This window comes from Theropithecus gelada, chromosome 7b, assembly GCF_003255815.1.
Source record: "Theropithecus gelada isolate Dixy chromosome 7b, Tgel_1.0, whole genome shotgun sequence".
Classification (NCBI taxonomy): domain Eukaryota; kingdom Metazoa; phylum Chordata; class Mammalia; order Primates; family Cercopithecidae; genus Theropithecus; species Theropithecus gelada.
In genome coordinates this window covers 97,384,735-97,406,135 of record NC_037675.1, presented here as the reverse complement: position 1 = coordinate 97,406,135, position 21,401 = coordinate 97,384,735, and the positions used below count along the sequence as shown (strand labels likewise).

General features: G+C 45.0%; 1 long non-coding RNA gene across 1 annotated transcript in view; it reads right to left on the bottom strand.

Annotated features, from left to right (window-relative positions):
* Window positions 1-1,636: 1,636 nt before the first annotated feature.
* Window positions 1,637-21,401, bottom strand: part of LOC112628925 — a 49,112-nt gene continuing 29,347 nt past the window's right edge. The window contains exon 2 of the long non-coding RNA XR_003120504.1: window positions 1,637-4,451. This is a non-coding gene — a long non-coding RNA (uncharacterized LOC112628925). The remainder of the gene's footprint in view (window positions 4,452-21,401) is intronic.

Sequence of the window (21,401 nt, the reverse complement as noted above, 5' to 3'; positions counted from 1 at the left end):
GTGATCCCAGTTACAGAAATGCAGAGAGCTCTCCACTGTAAGACTGCAGGGGCCATGGGACCAGTGGCCGAAGAGTGTGCCCTGCCTGAAGACAAAGAGATTTCAAAATTCAAGAAAAAATGGACTCACCAAACAGATATGCAAGCCACCTGTTCTATAAATTACACACTAAATATTAATAGTGATTGCTTCTGGGTGGTGAGATTTGCCAGTTACCTTAATTTTAAAAAGTGCTTTTATAGAGTTTTTAGAATTATAATAATTTTTTGACCATGACTATGTGTGTGTGATTTATGAAAAGACAAGAAGAGTAGGACTGAGTTGCCATGTGAACTTCCCTTTCTGTTGACAGCATAAGGCCCCTCTCTGGACCTCCCTGCAGGCAAGGGACCATGCAGACTGGAGAGAGTGAGGCCAGGAGAGGCCCCCAAAATGTATGTCCAACGGCTCCCTGACTACCTTCATGTAGCAGCAGGAGCTTAGCATGACCTGAGCACGAGCTATGGGCCAGGCCTGGTGCTGCTGGCAGCTTCAGCTGGTCAGGCTCCTTTAATCCTCACAAAGCAGCTCCAGGCAGGACCGTTGTTATCCCCTCTTACAGATGAGGAAAGCTGAAACAAGAGTTCCTGTGAGCTGCCCCCCATCACTTAGATTGAAAGACGAAGAGATGGGACTCAGGACCAGGTTTCTGGCCATAGGGTAAGTGTTCTGTGGCTCCAAACCACCAGGCTACACTGCCAGCAGCCCAGCTGGCCCTCCGCTGCTGGCACCCAGCCTTTCAAAGTTGCCTTCTCAGAGGAGAGGTGAAAGGCCAGTTGTATTGTGATCAATACAGGGCCAACTGTATTGTGATCAAGAAGTGCCAGAGCTGATGGGAATCTGTATATTGTGACTGGCTAGTCAGATGGTTCATCACACCACCTGGGCCAGGCAAGGTGCTGACGGTGGGTGGATGTGGGGCAAAGACCTGATTCTGCTGGTTTCTGGCTGTGCGATTTCAGAAAAGTCCATTGTCTTTTTTTCCTCGTCTTGCAAAGTGAGGATAAACACACACACAACTCATGGGATTGTTCTGTGTCCCACAGGATAAGTAGAAAGTGCTTGGTAGAGTATATGGCCCTGGCATTGTTTTGGGTATTGCTATTGCTGGCCAAGGCTGGGCTTGGGGCTCAACCTCAGATGTTGAGGATGGAGGGGCACTGCCTGCCTCTCCCTTCCATGTCCCTCCGCGATGGCTTCAGATCTGGGGGAAGCTATGAGTTTGCCCAGTGTGTGTTCATGGTCTCTACTAAATTAGAAAGGAAATAAGACAGGGCATGCTGGAGCTGTGGGAAAGAGTGTCACTGCTCTGTTCAACATTGAACAGGCAGCTTTATTTCCAGGCTGTGGATCAGGACAACCTGGAAGAACCATCCCGGGAGCAGAGGATTGGAAAGGCACTTTCCCCCTCAATACATGTCAAATTCGTATACTTGAAAAATCACTGAGACTTCTACAGTCCACACAAAACAGTCTCTGTTTAACAGCATCACGTTCAGTTTTTTTAAAAAAAATAAATAAATAAACACTATGTATAGGCAAAGGACTGACATTGAAATGCTTTATATCCCACAATGTTGAAAGAAAAGACATCGAGTATTTTTTTCCATTGCACCTTTATTGTTTATTCTGTTCAATGTTCAGAATTTTCATACAGTCTTTCTAGAATCACATAGAGCCTACTGAGTAGCTCCTTTCCCCTGACATTGCTTTATTTCTAACCAGCCTCCTCTCATCCCTTGTCTTTAGTGTATGATATTCTGCTAGTGTCCAAGGAGTTCCCAGGGTTGTTTTTACAGGGGAGGGAGAAGGGTGTACAGTAGTATTCCTGCGGCTTTCTCTCCTCTCCACCTCCTCTCTTGTTCAGCAGCCTCCAGACCCCCAAGGGCTAAGGAATCAGACACATTGGGTTTGGATCCTGACTCCACTAGGAGCAATGTGATCTCAGGGACATTTCTTGATCTCTCTGAACCATTTTTCCTTCTTCTACAATGTGGGGGAGGAAAACCTCTCTCTCTCACAGGGTTACTATGAGAATTAAATGACTCCAAGTATCCAAAGCTTCTGGCACAGTGCCTGGGCACACAGTATACCCTACATGCACCTTAGCTTCCTTCCTTCTGGCAGGGAAGAGAAGATATCTGATAAATCAATGCCAGAGCCAGCTGCTCAGGAGCATTTGCTTTATAAGAGCCTGTTCCCTTTAACAGAGCCCAAGAAATGACTCTCTAATGATGGAATTTCAGACACCACAGCATGGGTGAGGGAGAGATCTGGAGGCATAGACTATAGAAGCCTCAGAATCATTTGAATCCAGCCAGGCAGACTGCTGCTGCTTCTGCCTAGGGGCAAGGCTGGTGATACAGTTTGGCTGTCACACCACCCAAATCTCATCTTGAATCCCCACGTGTTGTGGGAGGGACCCAGTGGGAGGTAACCAAATCACGGGGGCAGGTTTCCCATGCTGTTTGCATGATAGTGAATAAGTCTCACGAGATCTGCTTTAAAAATGGGAGTCTCCTTGCACATGTTCACTTTTCTTGTCTGCCACCATGTGAGACGTGCCTTTCACCTTCCACCATGATTGTGAGGCCTCTTCAGCCACGTGGAACTGCAAGTCCAATCAACCTCTTTCTTTTGTAAATTGCCCAGTCTTGGGGATGTCTTTATCAGCAGTGTGAAAACAGATTAATACAGCTGGCAATGGCAGAAGGAATACTAACCCTCTCTTTTAGGCCATGTCACTGCAGCCAGGCAAGGGCCCATTTCAGGGAGCCAGGAGAAGGGAGCCAATTTGTTTCTATGCAACCATCCCTGCCAGAGAGGAAGTTGCTTCACGTGGGTGTAAACCAGGGGCTTTAAAAATGCAGCAGTCCTTTAGGGCAATCATTAAATCCCCTCCTTATGCCCCTGCAAAGTCACTTGTCACAGGGCTGTCCTCACAGCCTGAACCACCATGAGCTCTCATGGGGGAGTTCTTGTGTCATTTACACCCCACCCACTTTTGAAGAGGATCCCAGGTATCTTGCCAAGGAAGGAGTAATGCACCTAGTTCTGAGCTTTCCGCCTTGTTCTTCCCAACTGTCACGGTACATGACCACTAAAATAAAAATCTGATAAACGAATGGTCACAAGAATGAAACAATAATGCTGCCAATAAGAAGCTGAATATTCTGTTCAAAAGTTCATCTGCAAATACAGCCACGCTCTTCTTCCTCAACGGTAGTCCTTTTAATTTTAAGCTGATCTATCACTCAGCCCTTATTCATGCATAATTCTCAGTAAAGATAGGGTGCATCTAAGGTCTGCATGCCCACAATCGTTTGATATCTCCGAGAGAACAACAAAAAGCCACTCAATAGACAATCTTGAAACATGCACCAACCAAAACCATGGCTGGTAGTATGGGAAAATGTCCTTCAGACCAAAGAGGCAGAGAGACAGAGAAGGAGAGAGAGAGAGAGAGAGAACAAGAGCGCAAAAGTAAAAGATTCGAGACAAGATAAGAGGACTAGAATGGCTCCACAAGAGAACACCTGCAGTTGGGGGAGGAAGGGACAAAGCAGATAAAACCAAGGAAAGCTCTATGGATCTGGGAGTGCCTTTCCAAGTATTTGGTTCATGCTAAAAAATAGAGCACATTTATTAAAAATATATATTTATAAACCTTGATATGAACAGATACACACATCAAGCCAATGAAAAAAGAAAAATAAGTTATCTCCCCGGTATCAAATAGTTAGACACTTTTGATGAATGGGATGCCTGTCAAAGGGCTGCCCCTGTGGTTTTTCCACTAAATAGCTCGTCAAGTGAAGATGAAACACTTGTCCTGGGAGACACACATCTGAGCCGTGTCCGCCCTATTCATCTTTTCAAATATGTGATATCCGTCAGCGATCTGGAATAATGAATTTCTGCACCCATCCGCTCACCGATGGTGTCAGAGGCTGGTCGTCCAAGCATTCTTCCGGGCCCCCTGCCAAAGACGTTGAGTTCCTAGTGCTGTGAATGAGTTTTGTTGGAATCATTGTGCTTTAGTGTCTGCTCCCTGCAGCAGGATTGGTCTATTTGTGTGACCTTCTGTAAAGTCTGAAGGTGCATTTGATTGGGTGGTGTGGGTGGGTCAAGCCTGCTGGTTCTCGCAGGGTCTGGTCAGTGATACGCCGACACGCAGGACTTCCGTCTCTGGCCATCCCGAGGCCTCTGAGGACGCTCTGGGCCATTCACAGGGTGGTGTATATGTAGACAAATATGATCACAATCAGGTTCAGAATGGTCCCGATAATCCCCAGCATTGCCAAGACACTCTCCTCCTTACTTTCTTTTTCTTGACCTCCTCTGTCTTCATCATTTCCACTCGTGATTACCATCTTGGTTGCAAATGTCTTTATCTTCCTCGTCAGGCTAACCTGTAATTGGAAAGAGGCAGCACAAAAGATGATCACTTATAAGCACGCCCTCCATAGCCAGGCAGATCTGCAGTGGGTGGTGATCTGCTTGCAGGTCAGACCACGCTGGGGGGATGACAAATCACACAAGGATCCTATCTTGGGACACCTTGCTCTTGGCCATGGGAAAATGGCAGAACACGGCTAATCGGTTTAGATGAGCGTCCTGACACTGGTACAGAGAGAGGAGCCTAGGAGTCTACCTGGGCACCACCCACTTTGTTGAGCTGGTTTTCCCCCTTTCCCTTGAAGGAGAAACTGGGTCAGCTGCACTGCAGTGAAACTAAGGTCTGTGCCCTCCGTCCTGGTGGTGGGAATTTCACGCACTCTCACATATCAGGTTACACCCAAGAAACGTGCTGTCCTGAGTATCCACAAAGTGTGTAGGGGGCATCACAGTCCTACCATGCTAAAGCTCTGACTGCGGTATGGGTAGGGATGGTTGGAAGCCAGGGAAGGTGATTCATGGAGACCAGGCAGGATGGTAAGGGGTCTACACACAGTGTGGATGAATAGTACCATGAGAAATTATCATAATCTCTGGTAGAAATAGATAGTGCTACAATCATTCCAGAAGATTTCCTGGCATTAGCCAGAAAAGTGAAAAGACATATTCTACCACTGGACACCTGCTCTGCCAGGTGTGTACCCTAGAGAAGGCCTCGCTTCTGTGCACCTGGAGACATAGACAGGACTGCTCCCATGGGCTTCATCTGCCATAGCAGAGAACTGGAAGTTACCCAGATACGCACCAAGAGGAGAGCAGATGAACATGTGGTGGTGAATCTCTACAATGGAATATTATATGATGGTGAAATGAATGAATTACAGCTACATGCAATAGGAAGAACAAAGCCCAGACACTTAACGGAGGGAAAAAGCACATGGCAGAAAAATTTGTGCAGCACCACTTGATTCATAAAGGCTCAAAACAGGCAAAACCAAGTTATCTATTGTTTTAGAGATGAGCTCTTTGATTTTCATAAAAAGTAACGCAATGATTAGCATCAAAATGACTAGTGTAAAACTCAGGACAGTGGCTTTCTCCAGGCAAGAGCGGAGCAGGCTGCCACGAAGGAGGGGCACCAGTGGCCTTCAGATACTAGTCATCTGCCATCTGTTAAGCTTTAAACTGTTCCTTTAAACTGCTGGCATATCTTCCAGCTACTCTTTTTGTATGCATGATACATATTGCAATAATCAAAATAACTTTTTATTTTTGAAGACAAAAAACATGGCCATCCAGGAGGCAGACTGGGCAGCCAAAGCCTTCTTTTCCACCAATTGCTTGTCCAAACCATAAGTAAAATAGGACTAGTGTGTGTGGTGGTGGCGGCCCGTCCACTTGTGATGTGATGTGCACCAGGCCACCCCATAGCTACATTTCCTCCACTGGAGGGCTGCACCTTTAGAGCCAGAAGTCTTTTCATGCTTCAGGGTTTGATGATGGTTAAATTTATGTGTTGGCTTGACTGAGTCATGCATGCCCAGAGAGTTGGTCAGGCGTTATTCTGGGTGTGTGTGTGTCAGGATGAGATTAACATTTGAGTTGGGAGACTGAAGAAATCAGACTGTCCTCCTACATGTGGGTGGTGATGGACCAATCAGCTGTAGGCCCGAATGAAACAAAAAGGCTGACATTCCCCCAAATTCCTCCTGCCTGCCTGCCTTCGAGCTAGGACAATGGCTTTTTCCTGCCTTTGGACTGGAACTGTCGATTTTCAGGCAGCTCTTCCTGGGCCTGGAGCCTGCAGGTCTTCAGATGGAACCACACCACCGGCCATCCTGGGTCTCCTGCTTGCTGACTCACCCTGCAGATCTCAGGCCTTGCTGGTCTCCGAAATCACATGAGTCAATTCTGTATAACAAATCTCTTCATACACACCTATACATATCTTACTGGTTCTGTGTCTCTCATTCGAATGCTGTCTCAGGACACACATCCAGGAAGGATCACAAACGGGAATCCAGGAAGGTGGGAATGTGAAACGAAATGGGAAATGAAATGTCTGCATGCCCCTCCCTCCGTGCACGTAAGCCCCGAGAGGGCTGGGTCGCTCGCACCTTACAGAGCGGCTCTGGATCCGGAGGACAGTATATGTGAATGAACATCTGTGCGAAGGAGAGGCAAGCACATCAGTGAAGAATGGAGGAACCGATGCAACACGAAAATGTGCATAAGTGAACAAAGGAACGCCCTAAAGGCAAGTTTCATATTCTTCACAACTTTGGTTTACTAGACAGACCTACAGTGGGTTCCTACTCCCATAGCTCAGTTAGGGAAAGCTTCTAGTTGGATTCGTTTGGTTTTCCTGCTTTTTCTCCCCTCGTATGCTTTTAACGATGTATAGTAAACATACAGGAAAGTCCACGAAGTGTGTACAGCTTGATACATTTTCATATCTGTTTAGCACCGAGATAAAGAAACAGAGCCTTCCAGCACCCAGGGGCCTCCCACAGTGCCCCGTCCAGTCACTATCCCTACCTCCTGAAAACCATTAATGGGGCTTCTAACACCATTGATGAGTTTTGCCTAGTTTTGAATTCTACGTAAATGGAATCATACAGTATATCCTCTTTTGAGTCTGATTTCTTACTTTCTACACTGTGTTTGTGAGATTTGCTCATGTCTTTGTGTATAGCTGTGGCTTATTCACTCTCATATGTGAACAGTATTCCACTGGATCACTACACCCAAAATTTATGTCTCTATTTTATGGCTGACGGGCATTTTTGTTGCTTCAAGTTTGGGGCTATTATGAATAATGCTGCTATGAACATTCTTGTACGTATCTTTGGGCTAGCATATACATACATCTTTCCCAATATTTCATATGAAGTTTTTTAACATACAGCAAATTTGAAGGAATTTTACAGTGAGCACCCATAAACTCACCATCTCAAATCCATCACTAACATGTTCCCATACTTGCTTTGTCACATATCTGCCCATTCCTTATTCATCTATCTTCTTTTTTGGGTGCACTTTAAACTACATATATCATTATTACTCTTATTATTATCATTATTATTTTAAGACAGGCTCTTGTTCTTTTGCCTAGGCTGGAGGGCAGTGGTGTGATCACGGCTCTCTGCAGCCTTGACTGCCTGGGCTCAAATGATCCTCCTGCCTCAGCCTCACGAGCAGTTGGTACCACAAGTGTGCACCACCATGCCCACCTAATAAAATTTCTTTTTGTAGAGACTGGGTCCCACTATGTTGCTAGGCTGGTCTTGAACTCCTGGGCTCAAGCAATCCTCCTGCCTCAGCTTCCCTAAGTGCTGGGATCGTAAGTGTGAGCCACCATGCTTGGCCTAAATTGCAGATATTATTTCATTTGCCCTTAAACACAGAAGCATGCTGCATGTTTTAACTACAGTTCAGTATTTATTTACAGTTTTCTCTTTTAATGTAAAATTCACATGTGCATTTCCTATTGACTACATACATACCTAGAAAAGGAGCTGCCAGGCACAGGGTATGCATATGTTTGACGGTAGTGGATACTGCTAAACAGCTTTTCAAAGTGGTTGTGTCTGTTTGCTAGTTTGTAGGTGTTAGTGGATCCCCTCTTTTTATTTTGGCGACTCCATGGCTCAAACTTTGCACAAAGTCATGAGAAGTTGGTTGTAAGAACCTTAGAAATCCACTCCCTTCACTGCCCTGGACAGATGTCTATCCAAGCACTAGTCATCTCTTTAATGGAGTCTCTGGTTTATCATTCGTCTTCTTAGAAAGACTGCAAGCCCTTAGAGGAAGGACTTTCGAATCCCCACCTCCAAGTGTAGTGCCGGGCATGGAGCAGGAACTTAAGAAAATTGAATGAGTGAATGAATGAGTGACTGAATGAATGAGTGGGTGCTCTGGGGCAACCTGGCATCTCCCAGTCTCTGCAGGTCAGGGAATAGATGGCCAGGGTTGGTTTAAGAAGATGCAATTAGTGCTGCCTTTATAACCAAAGACCCATCATCACAGTCAGTCAAGCAAAACAAAGTGCCTGTCATGGAGGCTGCTTCGTTTCAAGGCTTAATTTAGCCTCTTTCCTGAGTTAACCCGAGATAACTCTGACTCAGGAGGAAGTGGAGGGGAATAATCAGGTCAGCTGTGTTTACTTTCTGAGGACTCTGAAGCAAACAAAGACCTAGAAGAGACCTTCTCCGACTCACAGAAGAGTTGCATCTCAAGCATCTGTTTCCAAGTTGCTTAAGTCGTCAACTTGGAAACTTGAATTCCCCTGTAGACACCATGTTGGGAGTGTGGCTTGATTCCCACGGGAGTTACTGAGGGCTTCCTTAAATGGAGTGGTTAGAATATTGTTTTCTTTGGAAAAAGTTGTCTGGCCAGGGTCTGGAGGATGAACAGTGATGGAGGAGACTCACAGAATCCAGGAGATTAGCCTAGAAACCAGAGCAATGATAGAGATGGGAAAGGAAAACAGAAACAAGAAGCAACAACTATAATAATAACTGCACATTTTAAAATGAATTAGACAGTGTAATGAGAATGTTTGTAACTCAATGGATAGATGCTTGAGGGGATGGATACCCCATTCTTCATGATGTGTTATTTCACACTGTGTGCCTGTATCAAGACATCTCAAGTACCCCATATATATATATACACCCACTTTGTAGCCACAAAAATTAAAACTTAAAAAATAAAAGTAAAAAAATTTATAAAAAACAACAAGCAAAGGCTGGGGTCAGTCATTGTCTGACATAACGTCTGCTAAAAGGTATAGATATTCATTTATCGACTCAATCATTTACTCATTTCTTCCTGCCAGGGGCTGGGTGGAGGGGGAAGTGGGGATTGGCTGATAATTGTAAAGGCGTCTCTTTTTGGAGTAATACAATATTCTAAACTTAGATTTTTAGTGATGGTTGCACAATTCTAAATACACTCACTATACTAAAGTCATGAAACTGTACACTTCCAATAGATGAATTTTGTGGTTTGTGAATTATATCTCAATCAAGATGTTCATTTTTTAAAAACAGTATTTGCAATAGAATCTGAAATATAAAGTGCCCAGAAATAAATCTAATAAAGAGGTGTGAAATTTTTATAAAGAATATTATAAACTTTACTGAAAGACATAAAAGCAGACCAACATGAAAAGGAAGATATACCATCTTCATGGAATGCCACCTTCAATATGCAAGATTCAATATCCTAAAAACATCAGTTTTTCCTAAAGTGTTCTATAGGTTTGTTGTAGTTTCAGTCAAAATGTCTACTGGGTTTTTGGTGTTATTTGATAAGTAGGTTCTAAAATGTCTATCAAAGAGCAAATGGATAATAACAGCTAATACGTTTACTAAAGAATAAGGTAGGGAAATCTGCCTCATAAGACATCAATATGTCTTAGGTCTAAGGCTTATACAAGCCTTAGACAAATAGGCCAAAGAAACAAAAACAAAGTCACACATACATGGACACTGCTGATCCACAGGGGAAAATGGGTCTTTGATGAGCAATGTTGGAATAACTGAGTATCTGTATGAAAGGATAAATGAAATCAAACTAGTAGCTCATCCATTCCAGATGGATTATAGATAAGAATAGAAAGAGAACATTCAAAACTTTTATAAGGCAATATAAAGGAATATCTGTATGACCTTGGGGTAGAGAATGGTATCTTAACAAGACATAAAAGCTCAAACTATAAGGAAATTCGACAACCTTAAATTCAATATCTGTTTATCAAAAAATAAAATATCATCAAAAGCAGAAAGTTAAGCCACAAACTGGGATACATACTACACATCATTCTAGTCTCAAATGAGCAAGAAAATGATAAATATCCAGTAGAAAACTGGGCAAAACAGTGTCCAGGCATTTCTCAAAAAAGTATATAGCCATAAAGAACCTAAACCTCAGTATCAGAGAAATACCAATTAAAACACAGTGAGCTACCATCAAACAGCCATAAGATTGGCAAGAACTAAAACATCTGACAAGACCACCGAACACAGACAGAGTCTGCAGAGCAGCAGGCACTCTCCAGATACCTATTGCAGGAGTATCAGTGGATACTGTCACTTTGGAAAACAGGATGGCATTATCTTGTAAAGCCAAACATACTCACACCCCAGTGATCCAGCTATGCCACCTTGAGATACACACCAAGTACACCTGCAAATATGCAGCAGGGTACATGGATAAGAGCATTTAAAGACAGCAATGTCAGCATAAGCGAAATGCTGAATCCAGCATCAATGGCCATCCGCAGTGGCCTGGATCTACTGTTGTATGTTCTCATGCTGGCATAACACAGAGCGTTGAGGAAAAAATGAAATGCTGGAATGTGCCATCACATGGATGAATTGCAAATACAATATCGAGTGAAAAAGCAAGTTGCAAAAGACCACAGAAAGGATGTTCCCACTTAGGTAGGAAGTTCAGAAACAGGGAGAATCTGACAATATTTTATATGGAGATACAAGTGTGATAAAAACCCCAGCACTTTGGGAGGCCGAGACGGGCGGATCACGAGGTCAGGAGATCGAGACCATCCTGGCTAACACGGTGAAACCCCGTCTCTACTAAAAAATACAAAAAACTAGCCGGGCGAGGTGGCGGGCGCCTGTAGTCCCAGCTACTCGGGAGGCTGAGGCAGGAGAATGGCATAAACCCGGGAGGCGGAGCTTGCAGTGAGCTGAGATCCGGCCACTGTACCTCAAGCTGGTGGTGGATACACGAGCGCTTGCTCTTTCTACTTCCATTCTAAATATGCTTCTCATATCTATTCCATATTTAACAAGTCAATTGCTGATTTAATACTTATTACTTAACTACATAATTAACAATAAAACAATAATGATATTAAAACAAATAACTAATTAGCAAAAACCATTTTTTAAAAAAAACACAGGGTTTTAAAGACTGGGCATATTAAGTGCTGTGCTGAATGCCAAAAGAAGCCCTGCATGGTAACCAGGAAGGGAGCCACTTCTCTGGAAAGACACAGTGCCCCTCATGAGCACCCCTACTGTGCCAAGGCGATGGGCAACTCACTTTCAAGCACAGTTCTCAGCAAGCCAGTCCTCTGCCGGGCTGCTTCCAGTGAGCACACTTGAGAGTTTTTAATCATTTGCTTAATTAGGATGCATGTCTTGGAAAATAAACCACATAAATATACAGTGACACAGTGCTGTGTGTGGTCTGGGCCTAGAGGCTGCAGGGCAGCTGGGGAGAGCCCTGCAGGGGGACTCAGGGTTCAGTGTGGAATCCCAGCCGGTCAGGGCTAGTAGGCACTGAGATCATGGCTCACTGGGCCTGCCCAGCATCCATGGTCTTTCTTTTGGGATCAGGGTCTCGATTTTCCTCTGGAAAATTACCCTTCCCAATGGAGGCTGTCAATCAACCTGCCATGGGGATGGGTCTGGATCTTGGCTAAGCCTATAAGATGCTCTCTCTCTGGAGCTTAGTCTTAGGTAGAGTGATAGCAGGTGGGTTAACCGTAAACACTGATTCATCCCGGCCACGGTGCTGAAATGAGGTTCCATTAGCTGCTGCCGCCTGGATGCCTGGAGCCAGGCTGACTTTTGCCCTTTCTAAAGCTCAGTTCACCATTTCCTTCTATCCCATGAACTACCCCATATCCCTGCAAAAAACAGTGTTTTTGCTTAAGGCAGCTGGAACCCATTTCTTACCAGTATCTGTTGCATGCAACCAAGGAGCTTTTACTTGTACAGAAGGGGTATTCAAGTTTATTTTGTTGGCTTCTTTGAACTCCCCCTAGAAGAATACTCAATGCTAACCAAGCCTCCTCTTGAAGACTTCCCATCATTCTGGAATTTACCACCTCTCAGGAAGTATATTCTACCAGCTGACAGCTCAGTCAAGAAAGCCCTTCACTTTACAACAAAATATTCTCACTTAGCTTGCACCCACTGGAACTACTTTATAACCAGGAACTAAACAAAAGCAAGTCCTTGTTATCCTCTGCAAGGTAGCACCACGGTTTCTGAAAAACTGATACTGAAGGAATGACAACTCTGGCTTCAGATATAGCTGGGATCCAACCTTGTCTCAGTGGTTTATCAGCTATGTGACTGGGGCAAGCTACTTCATCTCTCTGAGCTTCAGTTTCCTCATCTATAAAGCAGGGATAATAGCTTGTAGGATTAAAGATACTAGGTGTAAGTCTCCTAGCTTGATGAATGGCGGCCACTACGATTAAGTGGTGATGATGATGATGACGACGATGATGATGACAGGCTCATTCTCATGGACTTCACAAGCCCTTTTGTCCAGCTAAGCACCTTCTGTTCCCTACTTGTCCACATAGCCACTCCTAATCATGATCCCTTCTCCTGGGAAGGCCCACCCTAAAAATCACAGCACGCACAAGGAAAACATTATTCCAGGGAAAGGTTTTTGAGCCCAAACTGGGCAGGATTGTCCTCTCCCTCCTGGATGTGGCACATCCATGGATGCTAATAGGAACACCTCACTTTGGGGCCCCCACAGCATGCCGTGACTCATGACACTGCAAAGCCAAATTGCTCCCTCCTGTTCATGGAAGGTGAGCATTTTTAACCCAAGAATAGGACTTAGTATTTACATTACAGTCCAAGGGGCTGACCTCTATCCACTGTGCCAATCTGTTGAGTTCACCTTGGTTCCCAGATGATTGTCTTCCTACATAGTCACTCTCCTCCCAGCTTCATCCACACACAGGATGTGCAGACTCTCCATACAGCTGTCTAAATGACTCACCTTCCAGTTTTTGACTAGGTTTCCAGCTTGATACCAGCTTGCTCGTTAGCACTCTTCCAAGGCTGCCAATTGGTTACTATTTGCCTTCTCCTCTGGCCGACATTTCTCCAAGGTTGCTATAAAGTCCACCTAGTGGCCGGGCATGGTGGCTCACGCCTGTAATCCCAGCACCTTGGGAGGTGAAGGCGGGCGGATCACGAGGTCAAGTGATCGAGATCATCCTTGCCAACAGGGTGAAACCTCACCTCTACTATAAATACAAAAATTAGCTGGGTGTGGTGGCCTACACCTGTAGTCCCAGTTACTCGGGAGGCTGAGGCAGGAGAATTACTTGAACCCAGGAGGCAGAGACTGTAGTGAGCCAAGATCGCACCACTGCATTCCAGCCTGGTGGCAGACTGAGACTCTGTCTCAAAAGAAAACAAAAAAATTCCATCTAGGACTTAGAGGTCTCTAGGTTAGTGACCCTGCTGGACAGACCATGGCTGAGCGATATCCAAGATGCTGGGTCCTGGCACTCTCTGCAGCCTCTATTTTCTGGTGAAGTTTCCTCTTTATTACTTCTCTAGACTAATTTCTCAGAGCCAATTCTAAGAATTGGAGTTCGTCCCTTGCCAAGCCACTCAGTGATCAATAGTAAACTGGGGAATGAAAAATTCGTGTGATTACGACTCACTGATGCATTACCTGGCAGTTGAAAATGATGGTGACCATTCTCAGCAAACTAACACAGGAACAGAAAACCAAACACCGCATGTTCTCACTCATAATTGGGAGTTGAACAATGAGAACATATGGACACAGGGAGGGGAACATCACACACCAGGGCCTGTCGGGGAGTCGGGGACAAAGGGAGAGAGAGCATTAAGACAAATACCTAATGCATGCGGGGCTTAAAACCTAGATGATGGGTTGATAGGTGTAGCAAACCACCATGGTACATGTATACCTATGTAAATAACCTGCAGGTTCTGCATATGTATCCCAGAACTTAAAGTAAAATTAAAAAAAAAAAAAAAGAAAGAAAATGATGGTGACAAAGACCATGTGGTAAAAAAAGGAAGATGCCTGGCTAGGCAAGGTGGCTCACGCCTGTAATCCCAGCACTCTGGGAGGCCAAGGTGGGTGGATCACGAGGTCAGGAGATAGAGACCATCCTGGCTAACACAGTGAAACCCCGTCTCTACTAAAAATACAAAAAATTAGCCGGGCGCAGTGGCGGGCGCCTGTAGTCCCAGCTACTCTGGAGGCTGAGGCAGGAGAATGGCGTGAACCTGGGAGGCGGAGCTTGCAGTGAGCCGAGATCGCGCCACTGCACTCCAGCCTGGGTGAGACAGCGAGACTCTGTCTCAAATAAAAAAGGAAGATGCCCACGATGTGATAAGGGGAAAAACACAGGATATTAAAATTCAGTTCTACTTATGACTGCAAATAATTTTTTTTATTATTTAAATAGTTTATTTTTGTTAATGATGGGAATATTTTCTCAGTAAGTTCAAACACTGTTATCACAGGGAAGGATAAGCTAATGTTGGATCTAGAACAGTTAGTACAGCATTATCTTGAAATTTCAGGGGGAAAAAGTGGTTGACTGGAACTTCATCTATCTTTTTAACCAAACAATGTTAAAATGAACACATTTGAACAGAAAAATGTTATCTAGTTCTTTTATATTTCAAATGTAAAATACTTTAATAGAGAAAATTCCATTTTTCTGCATCTATTTAGACAATATTACAATAAAAGGCAGTGTGGAATGCAGAATATAGCTAGTGAGAATATTAGATAATGTAAATTTAAGAAGAAACTAGCTTTTCCATATTAAATAAAATCAATGATCACATAAATTCAACATGATTACAGGGACTAAAGTAAAAATACAAAGTACAATATAGTGCAAGTAAGATTTTTAAAACTTACTTGTCTAGGAAAAACATGCTGGGGGAAAAAGTCAGAAATGTTCTATAACAGAGTTGATTATGTTAATTTACTTTTATCACGTTCAAAGCAATCAATATATAAATAAATAAAACTACGAAGACTACGAGTGCTTCTGTTTTCCAACAGTCCTCGAAGAACCTCACCAGCCAAGTGACGAGAACAATGCCAGCGTGCAAGGAGAAATCTTGGTGTCAGTACCTCTCTGCTTGAGAGGCTGGAATTTGAAAACCAAAAGGGGTCGTTGCTGTATGTGAAAAATGACAAATGAGAGAAGTTTTGACAGCTGTTCTATAATACAGCAGAGACGTTCAGGCTGAATGGGAGTTGGCTTTTGTGTCATTTAATTCTAGTACCAACTTGTTTGTCAAAATAATGCCAGTCTCAGAACTAATCTGTGTTCCCTGATGTGCTAAAAGGTACCAGACATTCCGGAAAAGGAAGACAGGGACTATTCTATCCAAATTCTTTCCATCACTTGCTGCCTGCTTTCAATGGAGTGGCTCAGGCTCAATTGTAATTCCGAGTGTTTCTCCATCTTAAATATGGAGAACATTTCCATATTTTGGAGCGGGGAAGGTTCACGCTGATCCTATCTACAAGGACAAGCTCCTGCCTGGAAATTTAGCATCGCTGTTTGACAAATCTAGCAGATGAGGCCAGAGCACAGAGGAAGTATCAACTTCTCCCCTCGAGGAAGAGACCTCAGTGGTCACCTAAAACACAGCCGCCCATAGCAAGGGGCATATACAAATGGAAGACGAGAGCTCTGGCCTTCAACGAGCTCATAGCCCAAGGAGGGGAAAACACAAATTGATCACTATGGTGATGAGGGCTCAGGGCACTGCAGAGAGGGCACACAGTGAACTGTCCCCAGAAGATAGAAGGTCTGAGTGGAGACATCAAAGGCCAGTAGGACCATCTCAGCTGATGGTGGGAGAAGGGCACTGAGGCAGGGGACTGGCAGATGCAAAGAAAATGTGCAAGTGTGGAATGCTACATCGAGGAGGACTGGCGCAGCAGCATGGTGAGGGGGTTGTCCTAAGAGCTGAGGCTGGAGGAGGAAGCAGGGACTAGAACAGAGGCCTTTGTAAGTCATGCAAGGCACTTGTGGAATTTATTCATTAGATGCAATGGGTACATGGATGTTCAATTCCTGTTTATTTTCTCAATCACACATATACACTATGTGTACTCTTGTATGCATTAGATACTTTATATTGAATTTTTGAAATTCACTTGGCTCCTAAAATCAAACCACAGAAAGTAAAATGGGTAACCGGCTCTCCAGGACTAAATGTCTGGACAGGGTGGTTGCCAGCTCTGGCAACATTCCACAGTTGCCTTCCAGGCTTTCAGGAAATGAGCTGGGAGTCTCTGAGTGACAGAGTCTGAACCCAGGCAAGGTCTTCATCAGGGGCTGGGCAAGAGTTTTCCAAAGGACAAGCTCCTCCACATGTGCCCATGCCCAGCACAGGCAGCCACAGAATGGTGTGGCTGTCATCAGACGGCCACTCAAGGGAGATGGCAGCCAGGCCATCTCTGGTGACAGGAATTACTCCCAGGAGTTCCAAAGGACCGCTGAAGAGATAAAACATCTGTAAAGCATTTAGTCTGATCAACGAAGGTTCACAATGATTAGCATTAATTACAGTGCTTCCCCTCCCTAATTGCCAAGATGTTGCTGGATCTGGCTTTGTACTTGATATCTGTCATGATGGGGCCAGTAGCTACTATCCAGCCATACATGATGATAAAAGTCATAGCTACTAATCAGTAAATACACAGTTCCTCCATCCATCCACCCACTCAACAAATATTTATTTAGTATTTACTCTTATGCTGGCCCCATTCTATTTTGTTTTTTAGAGATGAGGTTTCACTCTGCTGCCCAGGATGGTCTCAAACTCTTGGGCTCAAGTGATCTGCCCACCTCCACCAAATGTTGGGATTACAGGAGTGAGCCACCATGCCCAGCCAAGACCCTATTCTAGAGACACTGCGACAGCACAGACAAAAATAAGCATTATCTGCATTTTAGAGATAAGGAATTGAGACTTAAAATAATTAGTGAACCTCTGCAACATTCCAGGAAGTTTGTAGGTACTAGGGATATGGCAGTGAAAAAAGTAAAGAAATGATCATAAACTAAGTTGCGACTTAAATCATGCAGCCGACATGACTCCCAAGTATTGCCCATCTCCTGCCTGCCCTCAAATGCCCACCACATTCCTGTCCCACCACCGCCTGCTGTGGCTCTAACCTCTGTGCGTTTGTTCACATGCTCTTCTTGGCTTGGATAACTATTGCTGGCCCTCTGAGGCTCAATTCCATTGGTAGCATTTCCTAGGACCCCGTCTTCGGATGTCTGGGCAACTCCTGCCCTATCCTGTGTCCATCTCTTGATTTGAGTCTTTCCCCCACTAAACTGAGCTCCTTTGGAGGGTCAGGCCTGGGTGGGTCTGATTCACCTCCCTGTTCTTTGGCCCCTGAGCCCGGCCTGGGGCAGCCACGGTGTTCTGTACTGAGAGTGAGTGCATGCATTGGCTCACTCTGAGAGGCAGCTGAGACAAGGGGCAGGGACAGCCTAGCCCAGCCCTCCAAGCTGGACTTCCCTATAAAGAGATGGCAGCGGCCGGGCATGGTGGTTCATGCCTGTAATCCCAGCACTTTGGGAGGACAAGGCAGGCAGATCACAAGCTCAGGAGATCAAGACCATCCTGGCTAACATGGTAAAACCCCGTCTCCACTAAAAATACAAAAAATTAGCTGGGCGTGGTGGCGGGTGCCTGTAGTCCCAGCCACTTGGGAGGTTGAGGCAGGAGAATCACTTGAACCCGGGAGGAGGAGGTTGCAGTGAGCCAAGATCATGCCACTGAACCCCAGCCTGGGTGACAAAGTGAGACTTCATCTCAAAAAAAAAAAAAAAAAAAGAGATGGCAGCAAGGATAACCTTGTTTATTTTCTTTCTCCCCCTGAAGTCTGATGGAAAGGAGGGATTAGTTTACTGTGTGTTGAGTGAGAAAAGTTTAAACACTGATCTAAAGAGAGAAAAAACAGCTCCCTGTACTGACGCTTAAGGGTAAATTAATCAGTAATTCCTTTGCTCAAGGAGAACACGTTTTTCAGTTATGGGAAAGGTTAATTGTATTAGTCTAGACTTCCTTGAGGAACGCAAGTCACCAGGTATCTCTGAGGCAAGGATGCTTCAATAGTGGAGATGAGACACAGGCCTATGGAGCAGACCTCCAGCCCAGCAACGTCATCCCCCGCCTGCCTGCCACTTCCACCGGGCCATGGACCCCACTTGCCAGGGAGACTCTACCTCCAATTCCCAGGACTAACAGGGAGTAGGGGAAGGACCTAGGGATTTGGGTTCCAGGTATGGCCTTCAATGAGCTGTGTCACCTAAAATACATCAACCTCCCTCTCTGGTCCTCATCCATAATGGATTCATGATGGGCTCAAATTGGGTGATAGCCAAGGCCTCTTATGGTTCCAATAGTGTACATGGAGAGGGGAAGAAGGCCATAATCTGAGGAAACTTAATTTGAGACTCTGTGATCCCAACTAACTCTGTGACCAAGGGAAAATCTCTTAACTTCTCTTTGCCTCAGTTTCTTTGCCTCTAAAATGGAGCCAACAGTAGAGTAAGCCCCGATTCTTCATGAGGTTGTTAGAGGACAAAACAAGGCGGCGTATATGAGAGCCCTCAGTAAGCTGTCAGGGAGAGACCAGCATCTGCCCTTCCTTGATGCTGAGAGGACAGATGGGAGGACGCACTTTGCCTGACAGATCATTGCCTGGTGAGAAAGAGCCTCCATCAGAGCGATGGCAGTGGCAGGCCATCTGGAGCGGCTGAGTAGGCAGGAGCCCCACCCCACTGGGTGCTGCTGCAGCTGCCCAAACCATGGCTGCAGACTCAGGCCTCCCTGCACTCCTGGGGACCTGGGAAGTCACCCCTGCCCTCACAGCCTTGGAAGTGCCTCTTCCCACTGTCTGACTTCTCCCTGCTGTTGGCATCTGCTCTGATCTCAGAGCAAAATTGGGACCTGGGTGCCATGAACAGCATCAGGAGGCAGGTAGATTCCCAAGCAGAAGGAGGTGGGTCCCTAGGAAGGCCCCACCTTAAGGCCAGGGAGGGCCTGAAGGCTGGGGACCGGGCTGCCAGTCCTGCAGATCGAACTGGGGACTTGTGGTGCCTTTTCCAGGCCCACCCATGACTGCCCATGGACCAACTGGCACACACTTCCTCTCCTCTGAGGTCCATAAAAGCCCCAGGGTCAGCCAGAGCAGGGCAGAGGATGGAGAGGACAGAGAGACCACAGGAGGACCAACTGCAGAGAGGATCTATGTTCTCTGCTGAGGGCTTCAGAGATCGGCAGAGATGTCGAGACTCAGCTGCAAAGAGGAGTCACTCTCTCCAGGGCCTCCTCTCAGCTGAGAGCTGAAGAAATGGTGGGACAACCTGCTGGCATAAAGGAGCCACTCACTCCAGGGCCTCTTCTCTGCTGAGAGCTGAACACTCAACGGGATGACCTGCCTACAGAGAGGAGCTACCCATTGCAGATCTCCCCTGAGCTGTTGTAACACTCAGTAAAGCACCTCTTCACCTTGCTCACCCTCCACTTGTCTGCACACCTCATTCTTCCTGGATGCGGGACAAGAACTTGGGCAAAGGCACCACTGGCCACAGAGATTTCTGGCTAGAGAAGCAACATCCTAAAGACCCCATAACAAGAGTAGCAATACCCCCACCTTGCCCCTTATGCTTACCGTTGACTTCCAAAAAGAAACAAACATTTTCTAACCCTTGAAAGCAAAGCTTTCTGGAAACAAAATTGACAACACTTAACAAAACCACATATACATTTCCCTTCCAACTATGCAACTCCACTTTTTAGACTCTACCCTGAAGATAACCTCCAATGCTACGAAAACACACGTGCAAGTTCATCCAATGCAGCATCATTTGTAAATGCAAAAATATGAAAAGCAACCTAAATTCTCAGATATAGGAGATGGGGCTGAAAAAACTATGGCATGTCCACACATAAGAGTACCATGTGGTGGCAAAAAGGAAGGAGGAAGGACCCTATGAATGGACTTGGAGAGATTTCAAGCACCCAATGTTAACTTAGAAAAGCAAAGTGTCAAAGTGCATGCTACACCTCATGGAAGAAAGGGGCTACAACAATGCACGCATGCATCTGCTCACTTGTGCAAAAGAAATATAGGAAAGGTAAACTAGAAATTAAAGAGACTGGTTCCCTAGAAGAGGTGGGAGAGAAAGGGATGCAGAGAAGACGGGGGTAGGATCACGATGGTGAGGACGGGGAGGAAGTGATGCTTCTCTGAGTGTATCTTTTGCTATAGATCTGACTCAGGAGCATTGAGATGTTTAGCATGTCTTTCATATGTCCACACAAAACAATTCAAACCAACCAAGACCTCAAGAAAACCCAGAATGGAATGTAAACATTAATAAGTGGACCAAACTATTACATATAAATAGTATGACTACACTGAAGGGGGTGGAAAAGAAAAGAACTCACGTAAGTAATTTTGGAAAACAGTATTTTGATTGGATAGCATAAGGCTGAAGACAAAACGACTGTACACAAACACTATCACCTACTCAGTAAAATGTGCTTCTCATGGGGGCATGGGTTAACAAATCTGAAACTACTTTAGTGTATACTAGAATTAAATAAATATATTTTAGCTAACAAAAGCTGGGCTTCTTGTTGGATAAAAAAGTTTCAAGAAAGGGAAAAGTTAAAATGAGCCTTGTGATGTTGGATTAGAACTAGAGATACCAGTATACACACATGGCTTTTAATATACATCCAGGTAGGCGGACACAGAAATACAGATGAGTGTGCACGCGTGGATTAGTGCCTGTCCATGTCATTCCCAGTGATGTCCCCTAAAAGGCCTAAAAGCAATGACAGCTCAGTAGCAATAAAGATACCTGGCACCCAAACCTTGGTTTCTCTACGCCATTCTCCATTAAAATGAACCTGGGCTCCTTGGAGAAGTGGCTGATTCCAGAGCTGAGGAAGGGAACATACAAGATAAGCCTTGAACATCTTGTGATACCAGAAAGTTAAGGAAGTGTTCCAAAACAGGTGGGGGTGGAGGGGCTGGTTGAAAACACAAGAGCAAACCTGAAGGAACTTCTAATGGCCAAAGCTGGGACAATTTGAGCAAGAAAATAAATAACTACAGTCTTAGATTATAAA